Source organism: Lithobates pipiens, unplaced genomic scaffold, assembly GCF_037356315.1.
Source record: "Lithobates pipiens isolate NorthernLeopardFrog02 unplaced genomic scaffold, aLitPip1_a1.2 Scaffold_61, whole genome shotgun sequence".
In the NCBI taxonomy this organism is placed as follows: domain Eukaryota; kingdom Metazoa; phylum Chordata; class Amphibia; order Anura; family Ranidae; genus Lithobates; species Lithobates pipiens.
The window spans coordinates 1042690-1056973 of NW_027507883.1; the positions used below are offsets into that span (position 1 = coordinate 1042690).

General features: G+C 49.9%; 2 pseudogenes; both read right to left on the reverse strand.

The window, feature by feature from the left end:
- Positions 1 to 6922: 6922 nt before the first annotated feature.
- LOC143958455 (5S ribosomal RNA) lies at positions 6923 to 7031 on the reverse strand (annotated as a pseudogene).
- Positions 7032 to 13030: 5999 nt separating this feature from the next.
- On the reverse strand, positions 13031 to 13149 carry LOC143958501 (5S ribosomal RNA; annotated as a pseudogene).
- Positions 13150 to 14284: the final 1135 nt, after the last annotated feature.

Sequence of the window (14284 nt, forward strand, 5' to 3'; positions counted from 1 at the left end):
GGTCCAGCAGGCATGGACAGGGACGTTACCTGTCTTTCACGGCCCATTGGGTCACTCTTCTGGCTGCTGGGAAGGATGCAGGACAAGGTGCAGTAGTGTTGGAGGTTGTTCCACCACCACGCCTCCAAAATGCTACTGTTGGTTGTGACACACCTCTCTCCTCCACCCCCTCCTCTTCTTCTTCCTCCATGGCCTCTTCCAGTGCTCTGTCCTCAGAACCAGCGGTGCTCCGTAGGCGTTCCAGGGGCTACGCAAGTACGCAGGCAAAACGATGCCATGCCGTGCTTGCGCTGGTTTGTTTGGGGGACAGGAGCCACACTGGGGCGGATGTTTTGTCAGCTCTGCAGGGGCAGGCCGAGAGGTGGTTGACGCCACGCCAGCTTAAGCCAGGAATGGTGGTTTGCGACAATGGCACCAACCTCCTCTCCGCCCTCCGACAGGGACAACTGACCCATGTGCCCTGTGTAGCTCACGTCCTTAACCTGGTGGTGCAGCGGTTCTTGGGCAGGTACCCCGGCTTACATGATGTCCTGAAGCAGGCCAGGAAAGTCTGTGTGCATTTCCGCCGATCATTTAATGCCTGTGCTCGGCTGGCTGAGCTCCAAAAGGAGTTGAACCTGCCCAAGAACCGCCTTATATGTGACATGCCCACAAGATGGAACTCAACATTGGCCATGCTGCAGCGGCTGCACACGCAGCAGAGGGCCATCAATGAGTACCTGTGCGACTACGGCACCAGGACAGGGTCAGAGGAGCTTGGTTTTTTCTCACCACGCCAGTGGGGCATGATCAGGGATGCATGCACTGTCCTGTCACCATTTGAGGAGGCCACAAGGATGGTGAGCAGTGACAGTGCATGCATCAGTGACACTGTACCTCTTGTCCACCTCTTGGAGCATACGCTGCGTGGAATAATGGACAGGGCACTTGAGGCAGAACAGAGGCAGGAAGAGGAGGACTTCCTTGCCTCTCAAGGCCCCCTTTATCCAGACAGTGTTCCTGCTGTGCCACCCATCACACAGGAAGAGGGTGAGGAGGAGGAAGAGGAGGAGGAGGATGATTGTGTCAGCATGGAGGTGGAGGCTGGCACTCAGCATCAGCAGCAGCAGTCTTATAGGGATGATTTACAGTCCCAAGAAACACGTGGACTTGTACGTGGCTGGGAGGAGGTAGCTGCGGATCATGTTGTCCTTAGTGACCCAGAGGACTCCGGACCGAATGCCTTAGCTAACCTACGCTGCATGGCCTCCCTGATCCTGCAAAGCCTGTGGAAGGATCCTCGTATTCTTCGGATCAAGGAGAGGGACCATTACTGGCTGGCCACTCTCCTTGATCCACGGTACAAGGGTAAGGTTGCCGACCTTATCTTGCCATCGCAGAGGGAGCAGAGGATGAGACATCTCCGGGAGGCCTTGCAGAAAGCTCTGTGCAACACGTTCCCAGAGACTGGGAGGTCACAAACTCCTGGTACTGGACAACGTGTTGCTGAGGCATCAGTCAGAAGGAGCGGTGGAGAAGGTGGCCGTCTGACTGATGCTTTCAGACAATTTTTTAGTCCGCAGCCCCAAGGTATGATTGGTTCCAGCACCCATCGCCAGCGTCTAATTTACATGGTGCAGGAATACCTAGGGGCAAGGTCAGACTTGGACACCTTTCCCACTGAAAATCCTCTGGTTTACTGGGTCTTGAGGATGGATCACTGGCCAGAGCTTGCACAGTATGCAATTGAGCTACTGGCCTGTCCTGCATCCAGCGTTCTTTCGGAACGCACCTTCAGTGCTGCTGGTGGCTTTGTTACCGATCACAGGGTGCGCCTGTCCACCGAATCAGTTGATCGACTGACCTTCATCAAGATGAATCAGTCTTGGATCACCCACAGCTACCAAGCACCTGAAGCTGATGTAACCGAATAATTTTTTTTGAAATACCACATCCCTTCAAGACTGCCTATGCTGATGCTGAGTGACTGTCCTGTTATGTTGATTGTCTATCCTCTTCCTCCTCCGCTGATATGTTGGAAGAACATTTTTGGTTCTGGGTGATGCCAGCAGCCCAATTTTTCTGCCCCTGTTTAACAGGGGCGTTTAATTACAATTTTTGATGCAATGCTTTGCAGCAGGGCTAATTCCTGCAATAAAACTAGAGTATATGGCAGAGGTTGGAGTGTGGTGGCACCAGCACCAGTGCCTAAGGCCCAATTTTTCTGCCCCTGATTAACAGGGGCGTTTAAGTACAATTTTTGATGCAATGCTTTGCAGCAGGGCTAATTCCTGCAATAAAACTAGAGTATATGGCAGAGGTTGCAGTGTGATGGCACCAGCACCAGTGCCTAAGGCCCAATTTTTCTGCCCCTGTTTAACAGGGGCGTTTAATTACAATTTTTGATGCAATGCTTTGCAGCAGGGCTAATTCCTGCAATAAAACTAGAGTATATGGCAGAGGTTGCAGTGTGATGGCACCAGCACCAGTGCCTAAGGCCCAATTTTTCTGCCCCTGTTTAACAGGGGCGTTTAATTACAATTTTTGATGCAATGCTTTGCAGCAGGGCTAATTCCTGCAATAAAACTAGAGTATATGGCAGAGGTTGCAGTGTGATGGCACCAGTGCCTAAGGCCCAATTTTTCTGCCCCTGTTTAACAGGGACATGTAATTACAATTCTTGATATAATATTTCACAGGAGGGCCCCTTCCTGTGCCCACCCAGAGTAACGGTGAGGACTTATAGTGTTGTGGCACCAGCACCACAACCACCAAGGGTCAATTTTTCTACCACTGTTCAACAATGGCATGTAATTACAATTCTTGATATAATCGTTCACAGCAGGGCGCTCCAGCGCCCACCAAGAGTCACTTTCAGGGCTTACAATGTTGTGGCAAAACCCAACACCTTGTTCCGCCATTTCTGCAGAGCATATAGGGCAGGCCCCTACTTTCAAACATCCAACAGCTAACAGTTTTTTTGGTAGCGTTTTATATTTAAATCCGGAAGGCAGTGCTTGGTTTTCGGGGCCTGTGTGTCTCTCCCCCTGTGTGTGTGTCCCCCTGTGTGCGTGTGTGTGTGTCCCTGTGTGTGTGTGTCTCCCACTGTGTGTGTGTCTCCCACTGTGTGTGTCTTCTCCTGTGTGTCCCCCTGTGTGTGTGTGTGTGTCCCCCTGTGTGTGTGTGTCCCCCTGTGTGTGTGTCCCCCTGTGTGTGCGTGTGTGTCCCCATGTGTGTGTGTCCCCATGTGTGTGTGTGAGTGTCCCCCTTTGTGAGTGTCCCCTTTTGTGAGTGTCCCCCTGTGTGAATGTCCCCCTGTGTGTGTCTAGTGTCCCCCTGTGTGTGTCTAGTGTCCCTGTAAGTGTGTGTGTGTGTCCCCCTGTGTGTGTGCCCCCTGTATGAGTGAGTGTGCGTGTCCCCCTGTGTGTGTGCGCGTGTGTGTGTGAGTGTGTATCCCCCTATGTGTGTGTGTGTGTGTATCCCCCTGTGTGTGTGAGTGTATCCCCCTGTGTGTGTGTGAGAGTGTATCCCCCTGTGTGTGTGTGTGTGTGTGCGGGTGTGTCCCCCTGTGTGTGTGTGTGTGTCCCCTGTGTGTGTGTGTGTCCCCGTGTGTGTGCGAGTGTGTCCCCCTGTGTGTGTCCCCCCTGTGTGTGTGTGTCCCCCTGTGTGAGTGTCCCCCTGTGTGAGTGTTTTCTCCTTGTGTGAGTGTCCCCCTGTGTTTGTGTCCCCATGTGTGTGTGTGTGTCCCTGTGTTTGTGTGTGTCCCTGTGTTTGTGTGTGTGTGTGTCCCTGTGTTTGTGTGTGTGTGTGTGAGAGTGTCCCCCTATGTGAGTGTCCCCCTGTGTGTGTCTCCCCGTGTGTGAGTGTCCCTGTGTGTGAGTGTACCCCTGTGTGGTGTGAGTGTGTGTCCCCCTGTGTGTGTGTCCCCCTGTGTGAGTGAGTGTGTGTGTCTCCCTGTGTGTGCGTGTGTGTCCCCCTGTGTGTGTGTGTGTCCCCCTGTGTGTGTGTGTCCCCCTGTGTGTGTGTGTCCCCCTGTGTGTGTGTGTCCCCCTGTGTTTGTGTCCCCATGTGTATGTGTGTGTGTGTGTGTGTCCCTGTGTTTGTGTGTGTGTGTGAGTGTCCCCCTGTGTGAGTGTCCCCGTGTGAATGTCCCCCTGTGTGTGTCTAGTGTCCCCCTGTGTGTGTCTAGTGTCCCTGTAAGTGTGTGTGTGTGCCCCACTGTGTGTGTGCCCCCCTGTGTGTGTCCCCCTGTGTGAGTGAGTGTGCGAGTCCCCCTTTGTGTTGCGCGTGTGTGTGAGTGTGTATCCCCGTGTGTGTGTGTGTGTGTGAGTGTATCCCCCTGTGTGTGTGAGAGTGTATCCCCATGTGTGTGTGTGTGTGAGAGTATATCCCCCTGTGTGTGTGTGTGGTGTGAGTGTGTCCCCCTGTGTGTGTGTGTGTGTGTGAGTGTCCCCCTGTGTGTGCCTCCCCTTGTGTGTGTCTCCGCGTGTGTGTGTGTGTGTCTCCCCCTGTGTGCGTGTGAGAGAGTCTTCCCCCTGTGTGTGTGTGTGTGTGAGAGAGTGTCCCCCTGTGTGAGTGTCTCTGTGTGAGTGTGTCCCCCTGTGTGGTGTGTGTGTGTGTCCCTGTGTGTGTGTCCCCGTGTGAGTGTGTGTGTCCCCCCATGTGATTGTGTGTCCCCCCGTGTGATTGTGTGTCCCCCTGTGTGAGTGTGTGTGCCCCCCGTGTGAGTGTGCGTGTCCCCCTGTGTGTGGTGTGTGTGTCTCCCCTGTGTGTGTGTGTGTCTCCCCCTGTGTGTATGTTTCTTCCCCTGTGTGTGTGTGTCTCCCCCTGTGTGTGTGTGTGTTTCTTCCCCTGTGTGTGTGTGTCTCCCCCTGTGTGTGTGTGTGTGTTTCTTCCCCTGTGTCTCTCCCCCTGTGTGTGTCTTTCCCCCTGTGTGCGAGTGTGTCCCCCTGTGTGTGTGTCCCCCTGTGTGTGTTTGTGTTTGTCTTCCCTTGTGTGCGTGTCCCCCTGTGTGCGTCAGTGTGTCCCCGTGTGTGTGTGTCCCCCTGTGTGTGTGTGTGCGAGTGTGTCTCCTTGTGTGTGTGTGTGTGTGTCCCTGTGTGTGCGTGTGCGTTCTTCCTCCAGTTTCCCCCTGTGTGCTCCCCCGTGTCTCCCTGTGCTGGTGTGGCGCCCAAGGGGGCCCCATGAGCTTCTATTGCCTGGGGGCCCTATTAGTTGTCAGTCCGCCCCTGGTCACCGAGGACCCTTTTGGCATTCAAAGGTCAGGAGTGTGCCTTTTTTAGTCACCAAGGACCATTTTGGGCATTTAATCACTTCAGCACCGGACCATTTGGCTGGCCAAAGACCAGAGCACTTTTTGCGATTCGGGACTGCGTCGCTTTAACCACTTGCCGACCATTGCACTCTGATGTACGTCCCTACTTTGGGGGGTGGCCGTAGTCTGGGACCAATAGCCCAGAGTCTCGGTCCAGAATGCAGGGAACAGGGGCAGACTGAGCCATGGTTGGCTCTGGCTCCAGCTCCAGCTTTAGCTCTGCCTCGCTTCCACCCGACTTTACTCTTGGTCACTGATTGCTATAGCCGCCTGGCGGCTAGCAACCATTAACGTCACTGCCCACTGTGCCCAACATTCAAAGCATAGGAGGATTCCACTTCCTCCTCCTCCGCGCTAGTGCTCGTGGGGCCTGGCCTACGACTTCTGGTCTGGATTGTCCCGCTGGAGGGAGAGAAAGGGATGACGCCGCCATCCTGAGCAGAATTCGCAGCGGGTCCCTTAGCCTACACTCCTCCAATCTTAGTCCTCTCCCAGCTTGCTGTGCTGGAGCAGGAAGAAAGTGGAAATGACAACGCGGCGGCCGCACTACATCAATACCCACTTGGGCGGGCGGCTCTTCTCTTCTCCTCTGGCTGCCTTGCACACCAGCAACACGGATGAGCTGCTGCTGTAGTACCTGAACACATGAAGTCTATCTCCTCCTGGTCAGGTAGGTCAATCAGAGTGTGTGTGTCAGGTAGGTCAGTGTATGTCAGTGTGTGTCGTGTAGGTCAGTGTATGTATGTCAGGTAGGTCAGTGTAGGTCAGAGTGTGTCGCGTACGTCAGTGTGGGTCAGGTAGGTCAGTGTATGTATGTCGGGTAGGTCAGTGTGGGTCACGTAGGTTAGTGTATGTATGTCGGGTAGGTCAGTGTGGGTCACGTAGGTCATCTTTTTTTCCCACAAATAGAGCTTTATTTTGAAGGCATTTGATTGCCTCTGCAATTTGTATTTTTTTGCGATATAAACGGAAAAATCTAAAATATTGAAAGAAAATGATATTTTCTGCTTTTTGTTATAAGAAAAATCCAATAAACTCAATTTTATTCATACTTTTAGGTCAAGATTTATTCAGCCACATGTCTTTGGTAATGTAATAAGCGTATATTTATTGGTTTGCGCAAATGTTATAGCGTCTGAAAACAATGGTACATTTTCTGGAATTTACGCATCTTTTAGTTTATGACTGCCTATCTCATTTCTTGAGGTGCTAATATGGCATAGTTGACTTCTTTTTTTCCCTTGTTTCCCAAGGTGACCATCTTGGTGTTTGTCAAGAGGGTTGAGGGTGCCAAAAGTGAGTGCCTATGGCAAGATCACCCTGAAAGCATCTGATACTAAGCAGGGGCGGGCCTGGTTAGTACCTAGATGGGAGACCGCCTGGGAATACCCTCTTGAGAAATGCCAAGATTTTGTGGTACCTTGGGGAACCACAAAAAAAGGCGGTCTCCCATCCAGGTACTAAGCAGGCCCATCTCTGCTTAGCCTTCAAGACCAGATGAGATCGGGTGCTTTCAGAGTGGAGTGGCCATAGGCAATCTCTTCTGGCACCCAAAACCCTCTTGAGAAATGCCAAGAAGGTCATCTTGGGAAACCAGAAATAAAAAACAGGTCAACTCCAAAAAAAAAAAACCTACAGCACCTGGTATTCCCAGACGGTCTCCCATGCAGGTACTAACCAGGCTCGACTCTGCTTAGCTTCCAAGATCAGGTGCTTTCAGGGTGATGTGGCTGTAGGCAATCTCTTTGGGCACACTCCACCCTCTTGACAAACGCCAAGATGGTCATCTTGGGAAACAAGGCAAAAAAAAAAAAAAAGATGCCTACAGCACATGCTATTCTCAGGCGGTCTCCCATCCAGGTACTGACCAGGGCTGACCCTGTTTAGCCTCCGAGATCAGATGAGATTAGGGCTTTGAGGGTGATGTGGCCTCAGGCAATCTCTTTGGGCACCGTCAACCCTCTTGACAAATGCCAAGATGGTCACAAGGGAAAAAAACAAGTCTAACGCAAAAAAAAAAAAAAGGAGACTGCAGCTCCTGGTATTCCCAGGCGGTCTCCCCTCCAGATGCTAATCAGGCCCGACCCTGCTTAGCCTCCGAGATAAGACGAGATTTTGAGCTTTCAGGGTGATGAGGCCATAGACAATCTCTTTGGGCACCCTAAACCTCCTTCACAAATGCCAAGATAGTCACCATGGAAAACTGTCAGGCTAGGTGCAGATAACAAGTAACAGTTCAGGTGTGCTGATTATACAAAGAGTTCAAAGCACATACCATGAGCAGGTCTAAGCAGAGCAGGTCAGCTGGGACTTGTAGTACACCGCTGTAGATGAAGGTAGGTGATTGCTGGACCTTGTAGTTCACTGCTGTAGATGAGGATAGATGAGTGCTGGACCTTGTGGTTCACTGCTGCAGATGTGGGTACTAGTAGAATCAGGCAAGCGTAGTCTAGGCAAGCTGGGTCATACACAGGTAGATCAGAATCCAAACGGTACAGAATCAGAAGCAAGCAAGGAAGGTCAAACAAGCCGGGTCAAACACGAAAGTCACAGAGCAAATATCAGCTGGATCAAACACAAGTGAACTCTAACACGAGCGCTGACTGAATGCTGATACAGGTGATTTAAACGTGAGCTGGCCAATCACTGTTGTTTCCCAGACACAGGCTGTGTCAGGTGAGTTGTGCTGGGTCCTAAAGGGATTCTAGCACTGACAGTACCTCCCCTTTCTCGAGGGGTTGCTCCTGCACCCCCAGGCTTACTTGGATAACGGAGATGGAACTTCTTCTTAAGTCGATCAGCATGAAGATCACGAGCTGGTACCCAAGATCGATCCTCTGGGCCGAACCCTTTCCAATGAACAAGATATTGTAAGGAATTGCGCACTTGTCAGCATTTTTCTTAAAAACCTGCACAGAGCGGGAAATAGCATGATTTACATCGGACCAGATTTTGGAGAAATGTTCAATCGTGGTGTTGGCATCTGGAACATCAGAGGGCGGAAGATCAAAGGAGCACACACGAGGATGCAACCCGTAAACACAAAAGAAAGGAGAGGTCCCTGTAGATGTGCTGGCACAATTATTAAAGGCAAACTCTGCCCATGGAAGGATGTTGACCCACTCCACCTCATCTTTGGCCATCAGACAACGTACCATCTTCTCTAGAGTCTGATTAGTCCTTTCTGTTTGGCCATTAGTCTCAGGATGATATGCTGAAGAATATGATAATTTAATCCCCAGCTGAGAGCAAAGGGCCTTCCAAAACTGAGCTATAAACTGAGAGCCACGGTCAGAGACAATGTTAACTGGTGCCCCATGGAGCCTGAAAATGTGCTTAATGAATAAAGATGCCAGTTCTTTAGCAGATGGAAGCTTCGGAAGCGGAACAAAGTGGGCCATTTTACTGAACCTGTCTACCACCACCCAGATCGTGGAACATCCCTGGGACAGAGGCAAGTCTGTGATAAAGTCCATAGATAAATGGGTCCAGGGACAGGTAGGTATTGGTAGAGGACGAAGGAGACCGGGGGGCTTAGAGGTACTGCTCTTGCTTCTGGCGCAAACTTCACAGGCCTGGACGAAGGCTAACACATCCTGCCTAAGCGATGGCCACCAGAGGTTGCGAGAGACAATCTCAAAAGTTTGTCTAAACCCTGGATGTGCTGCAGGTTTTGATGCATGTACTTGTTGCAATACCTGCAAACGAAGAGCCAGGGGCACAAAGAGCATACCAGGGGGAGTGGAGGGAGGGGCTTCAGCCTGTGCTGGTAACAAGGCCTCAGAGATGTCAGTCTGGGTAAAAGCCAAAATCCTATCCTCAGAGATAATGGGTTGAGGAGGAAGCGGAGGAGGAGACTCTGATAAAAAACTGCGAGACAAGGCATCGGCCTTAATGTTTTTTGGACCTGGTAAATAAGAAATTGTAAAGTCAAATCTGGAGAAGAACAATGACCACCTGGCTTGACGCGAGTTCAGTCTTTTAGCACAACGGATATATTCAAGGTTTTTGTGGTCAGTCAGAACTATGAATGGATAGCGAGCTCCCTCCAGCCAATGTCTCCATTCCTCTAAAGCTAGCTTTATGGCTAAAAGTTCTCTGTTGCCTATATCGTAATTGCGTTCTGCTGGGGAATATTTACGGGACAAGAAGGCACAAGGGTGGATGGCAGCACTTACAGGATCTTTTTGTGACAAAAGCGCCCCCACTCCTACTTCAGATGCATCTACCTCTACAATAAAAGGTAGCTCAGGAACAGGATGGCGTAGAATTGGTGCAGAGGTAAAGGCTTTCTTTAACTGGGTGAAGGCTGCCTGGGCTTCAGTAGTCCATTTAAATGTACTAGGAGTCTTCCTGGTGAGAGAGGTGATGGGATGTGCAATGGTGGCAAAGTTCTTAATGAATTTTCGATAGAAATTTGCAAAGCCCAGGAAGCGTTGAACTGCCTTCAGGTCTGAAGGTGGTGCCCAGTCTAGAATGGCTTGAACCTTGGCTGGGTCCATGGTGAGACCTGTGTCAGAAATTAGATAACCCAGGAAAGGTACCTGTTTAACATGGAAAAGACATTTTTCAGGCTTTACAAAAAGGGAGTGAGTCTTTAGTCGGGCTAATACCGAGCAGACATGCTTCTGATGTGTTTCAAGATTGGGAGAATAAATCAAAATATCGTCTAAATAAACAAGCATGAAGCGACCCATCATGTCACGGAAAATGTCATTCATGAAGTTCTGAAAGACGGCTGGTGCATTCCTGAGGCCGAAGGGCATGACAAGACATTCGTAATGACCATCCTTGGTGTTAAAGGCCGTCTTCCATTCATCGCCTGCACGGATTCGCACCAGATTATAGGCTCCCCTTAAATCCAGTTTGGAGAAGATTTTGGCTCCCTGGATTTGAGAGAACAAATCTGTGATGAGAGGGAGAGGATACCGATTGGGAATGGTTATTTTATTTAGGCCTCTGTAATCAACACAAAGTCGCAGTCCTCCATCCTTCTTCGGGACAAAGAAGCATCCTGCTCCTGCGGGAGAAGTGGAGGGACGGATGAAACCCTTAGCTAGGTTTTCCTGGATGTATTCTTGCAAAGCAAGATTCTCTGGTTCAGACAGTGGAAAGACTCTCCCTCGAGGAGGTGTAGTGTCAGGCAAGAGGTCAATGGGACAATCATAACTGCGATGAGGAGGTAAAGTGTCAGCAATTCCTTTAGAAAACACATCCCGAAAGTCCTTATAACAAAGTGGAATCTGTTCTATTCCCACTTGACAGGTATCAAGTCGAACAGGGTGCTGGATGCAGCTCTTTTTACACTGATTGGACCAAGCCAGAATATCTCTTGTTGGCCAGTCAATTACAGGATTGTGCTTCTGAAGCCAAGGAAGGCCTAGGATCAAAGGAGTGGATGGAGAGTCAATGACAAGACAAGAAATCTTCTCCCAATGAAAAGCCCCTAATTGTAACTGGAAAGGGTTGGTGGATTGGAGCACTAGGTCTTGTGAGAGAGGCCGATTATCCACAGAGATCAGGCGGACTGGACAATCTAGAGCATGAGTTTCCAGGGACAAAGAGGTGATCAGAGTTTTATCAATAAAATTCTCAGCTGCTCCAGAATCCACCAAGGCCAGCAGTTCATGAGCCCCTGTCCCAAAGTGAATGACAGCGGGTAAAAGTATACGATTGTCCCCCTGGGGAGATGAGAGTAGACCTAAGGTGACCTCCCCGCAATCACCTAGGTCCTGGCGTTTCCCGGACGTGTAGGGCACGAACGGAGCATATGACCCTTGAGGCCACAGTATAAGCAGAGTCCCATATTACGCCTGCGTTTGTGTTCCTGGGCAGATAACCGGGTGGAGCCTAACTGCATAGGTTCTTCCTCAGATTTGGCACTGGAGATGGAATAATCAGGTGGTAAGGAAGGTATACAGTTTGCCACAGCCATTGTTTGTTCTCGCCTCCTCTCTCGCTGGCGGCGGTCAATTCTAATAGCTAGACACATAGCCTCCTCCAGTGAGGCTGGATAGGAGAAGTTGACCAGAGCGTCTTTAATCGCATCTGAAAGGCCAATTCTAAACTGGCTGCGGAGAGCTGCATCATTCCAGCCAGATTCCGGGGCCCACCTGCGAAACTCTGAGCAATACATTTCAGCTGTGGTAGTTCCTTGTTTTAAGTTACGCAGGGTCGATTCTGCAGTAGCAGCACGATCTGGATCATCATATAGCAACCCAAGGGCTTCAAAGAAGGCATCTACTGTTAGTAAGGCTGGATGGTTAGGTTCCAGGTTAAAGGCCCAAGCCTGGGGGTCACCCTGTAGTAGAGAGATAATGATTTGAACCCTCTGAGTTTCAGGGCCAGACGAGGATGGCCTCAACTTGAAATATAATTTGCAGCTGTTTTTAAAGTTGCAAAACGCTTTACGGTCACCAGAAAACCGGTCGGGCAAAGGAATTTTTGGTTCAGATGGAGTTTTAGTAATGGTGGTAGTAGAAGGAGATTGCACCTTGGTGAGCTCTGTGGCCATTTCCTGAACTTGATGCGATAAACGGCAAAGTTCTTGTGTAAACAACTGAGCCTGTTCAGGATTCATGATAGGTTTCCCTTTATGTATTGGCTCGTGTTAATGTCAGGCTAGGTGCAGATAACAAGTAACAGTTCAGGTGTGCTGATTATACAAAGAGTTCAAAGCACATACCATGAGCAGGTCTAAGCAGAGCAGGTCAGCTGGGACTTGTAGTACACCGCTGTAGACGAAGGTAGGTGATTGCTGGACCTTGTAGTTCACTGCTGTAGATGAGGATAGATGAGTGCTGGACCTTGTAGTTCACTGTTGTAGATGAGGATAGATGATTGCTGGACCTTGTGGTTCACTGCTGCAGATGTGGGTACTAGTAGAATCAGGCAAGCGTAGTCTAGGCAAGCTGGGTCATACACAGGTAGATCAGAATCCAAACGGTACAGAATCAGAAGCAAGCAAGGAAGGTCAAACAAGCCGGGTCAAACACGAAAGTCACAGAGCAAATATCAGCTGGATCAAACACAAGTGAACTCTAACACGAGCGCTGACTGAATGCTGATACAGGTGATTTAAACGTGAGCTGGCCAATCACTGTTGTTTCCCAGACACAGGCTGTGTCAGGTGAGTTGTGCTGGGTCCTAAAGGGATTCTAGCACTGACAAAAACAAGGAAAAATAAGTCAACGCCAAAAAAAATAAAAATAAAAGAAGCCTATGCTACCTGGTATTCCCAGGCAGTCTCCCATCCAGGTACTAACCAGGTCTGAGCCTGCTTAGCCTCCAAGATTAGACGAGATTGGTCGCTTTCAAGGTGATGTGGCCATAGGAAATCTCTTTGGGTGCCCTCAACCATCTTGACAAATGCCAAGATAATAAACATGGGAAACAAGGGAAAAAAATAAGTCAAGGCCCCCCCCCCCGCAAAAAAAAAAAAAGGAAGCCTACAGCACCTTGTATTCCCAGGCTGTCTCCCATCCAGGTACTAACCAGGCCATACCCTGCCCATAGGCAATCTCTTTGGGCACCCTCATCCCTCTTGACAAATGCAAAGATGGTCACTAGGCCCGACGCTGCTTAGCCTCCGAGATCAGACGAGATTGGGCGCTTTCACAGTGATATGGCTGTAGGCAATCTCTTTGGGTATCCCCAACCCTCTTTGACAAACGCCAAGATGGTCACCTTGAGAAACAAGGGAAAAAAACAAGTCAAACAAACGGCAAAAAAAATAAAAAATGACGGCACCTTGTATTCCCAGGCGGTCTTCCACTCAGGTACTAACCAGGCCCAACCCTGCTTAGCTTCTGAGATCAAACGAGATCGGGTGTGTTCAGGGTGTCGTGGCCATAAGCAATACCTTTGGGCACCCTCAACCCTCTTGACAAGCACCAAGATGGTCACCTAGGGAAAGTAGGGAAAAAAACAAGTAAACGCCAAAAAAAAAAAAAGAAGCAAATGGGACTGGTTATTGCCAGGAGGTCTCACATTTAGTTACTAACCAGGGCAGACGCTGCTCAGCCTCTGAGATCAGACAAGATCAGACACTTTCAGGGTGATGTGGCCATATTAAATCTCTTTTGGCACCCTCAACCCTCTTGAGAAACGCCAAGATGGTCACCTTGGGTAACAAGGGAAAAAAAACAAGTCAACAACAAAAAAAAAGAAACAAACGGAGGAGAAGCGAAAGCATGGAGAACTATTGAAAGATCCCATAATGGAAAGACTGGCCTCCTGGGGGGTTTAATGTTTAGAGGCTCTGTAAATTGGATTACCAATGGGTGGAATGCCCACTTAGTATCTGTTTTAGCTGACAGAGCTGATACCTGAACCTTTAGGGTACTTAAGCTTAGACCCTTGTTGACCCCCGACTGGAGGAATTCCAGGACCTGAGAGGGTTGCGGAGAAAGGGAATTCCATCCTTTCTGTTGTGCCATGAAGCAGAATCTTCCCCAAACCTTTGAATAGATGGTATTGGTAGTGGCTTTCCTGGCTTGCATCAGGGTTGACTTCATGAGAACAGCCTTGCGCTCTTAGTCTAGCCCTCTCAATCTCCAGGCCATCGGGTGCAATTTCTCTGATGCAGGATGTAAAAATTTACCTTGAGACAGAAGATTCTGAGTTATTGGGAGAGGAACTGGAGGTTGAAGGCTGAGCTGTAAGAGTCGTGAACCACGGCCTCCTCGGCCACAGTGGAATAATCGTAAATACCGTCACCGAGGATCTCCTAAGCCTGGATAGGAACCTCACAATTAACGGAGTTGGAGGGAATATATACCCCAACTTGAAGTTCCATGGGTGAACTAGACAGTCCACTCCCTCCACCGATGGGAATGAACCTCTTGACAGGAATCTGTGGCACTTGGTATTCGTCGGAGTGGCTGCTAAATCTACTTCCGGCGTTCCCCAGATTTCCGTAAGGAGGGAGAAAGTCCGAGGGTTCAACCACCACTCGTTGTTGGATAGCGTTTCTCGACTCAGGCAGTCGGG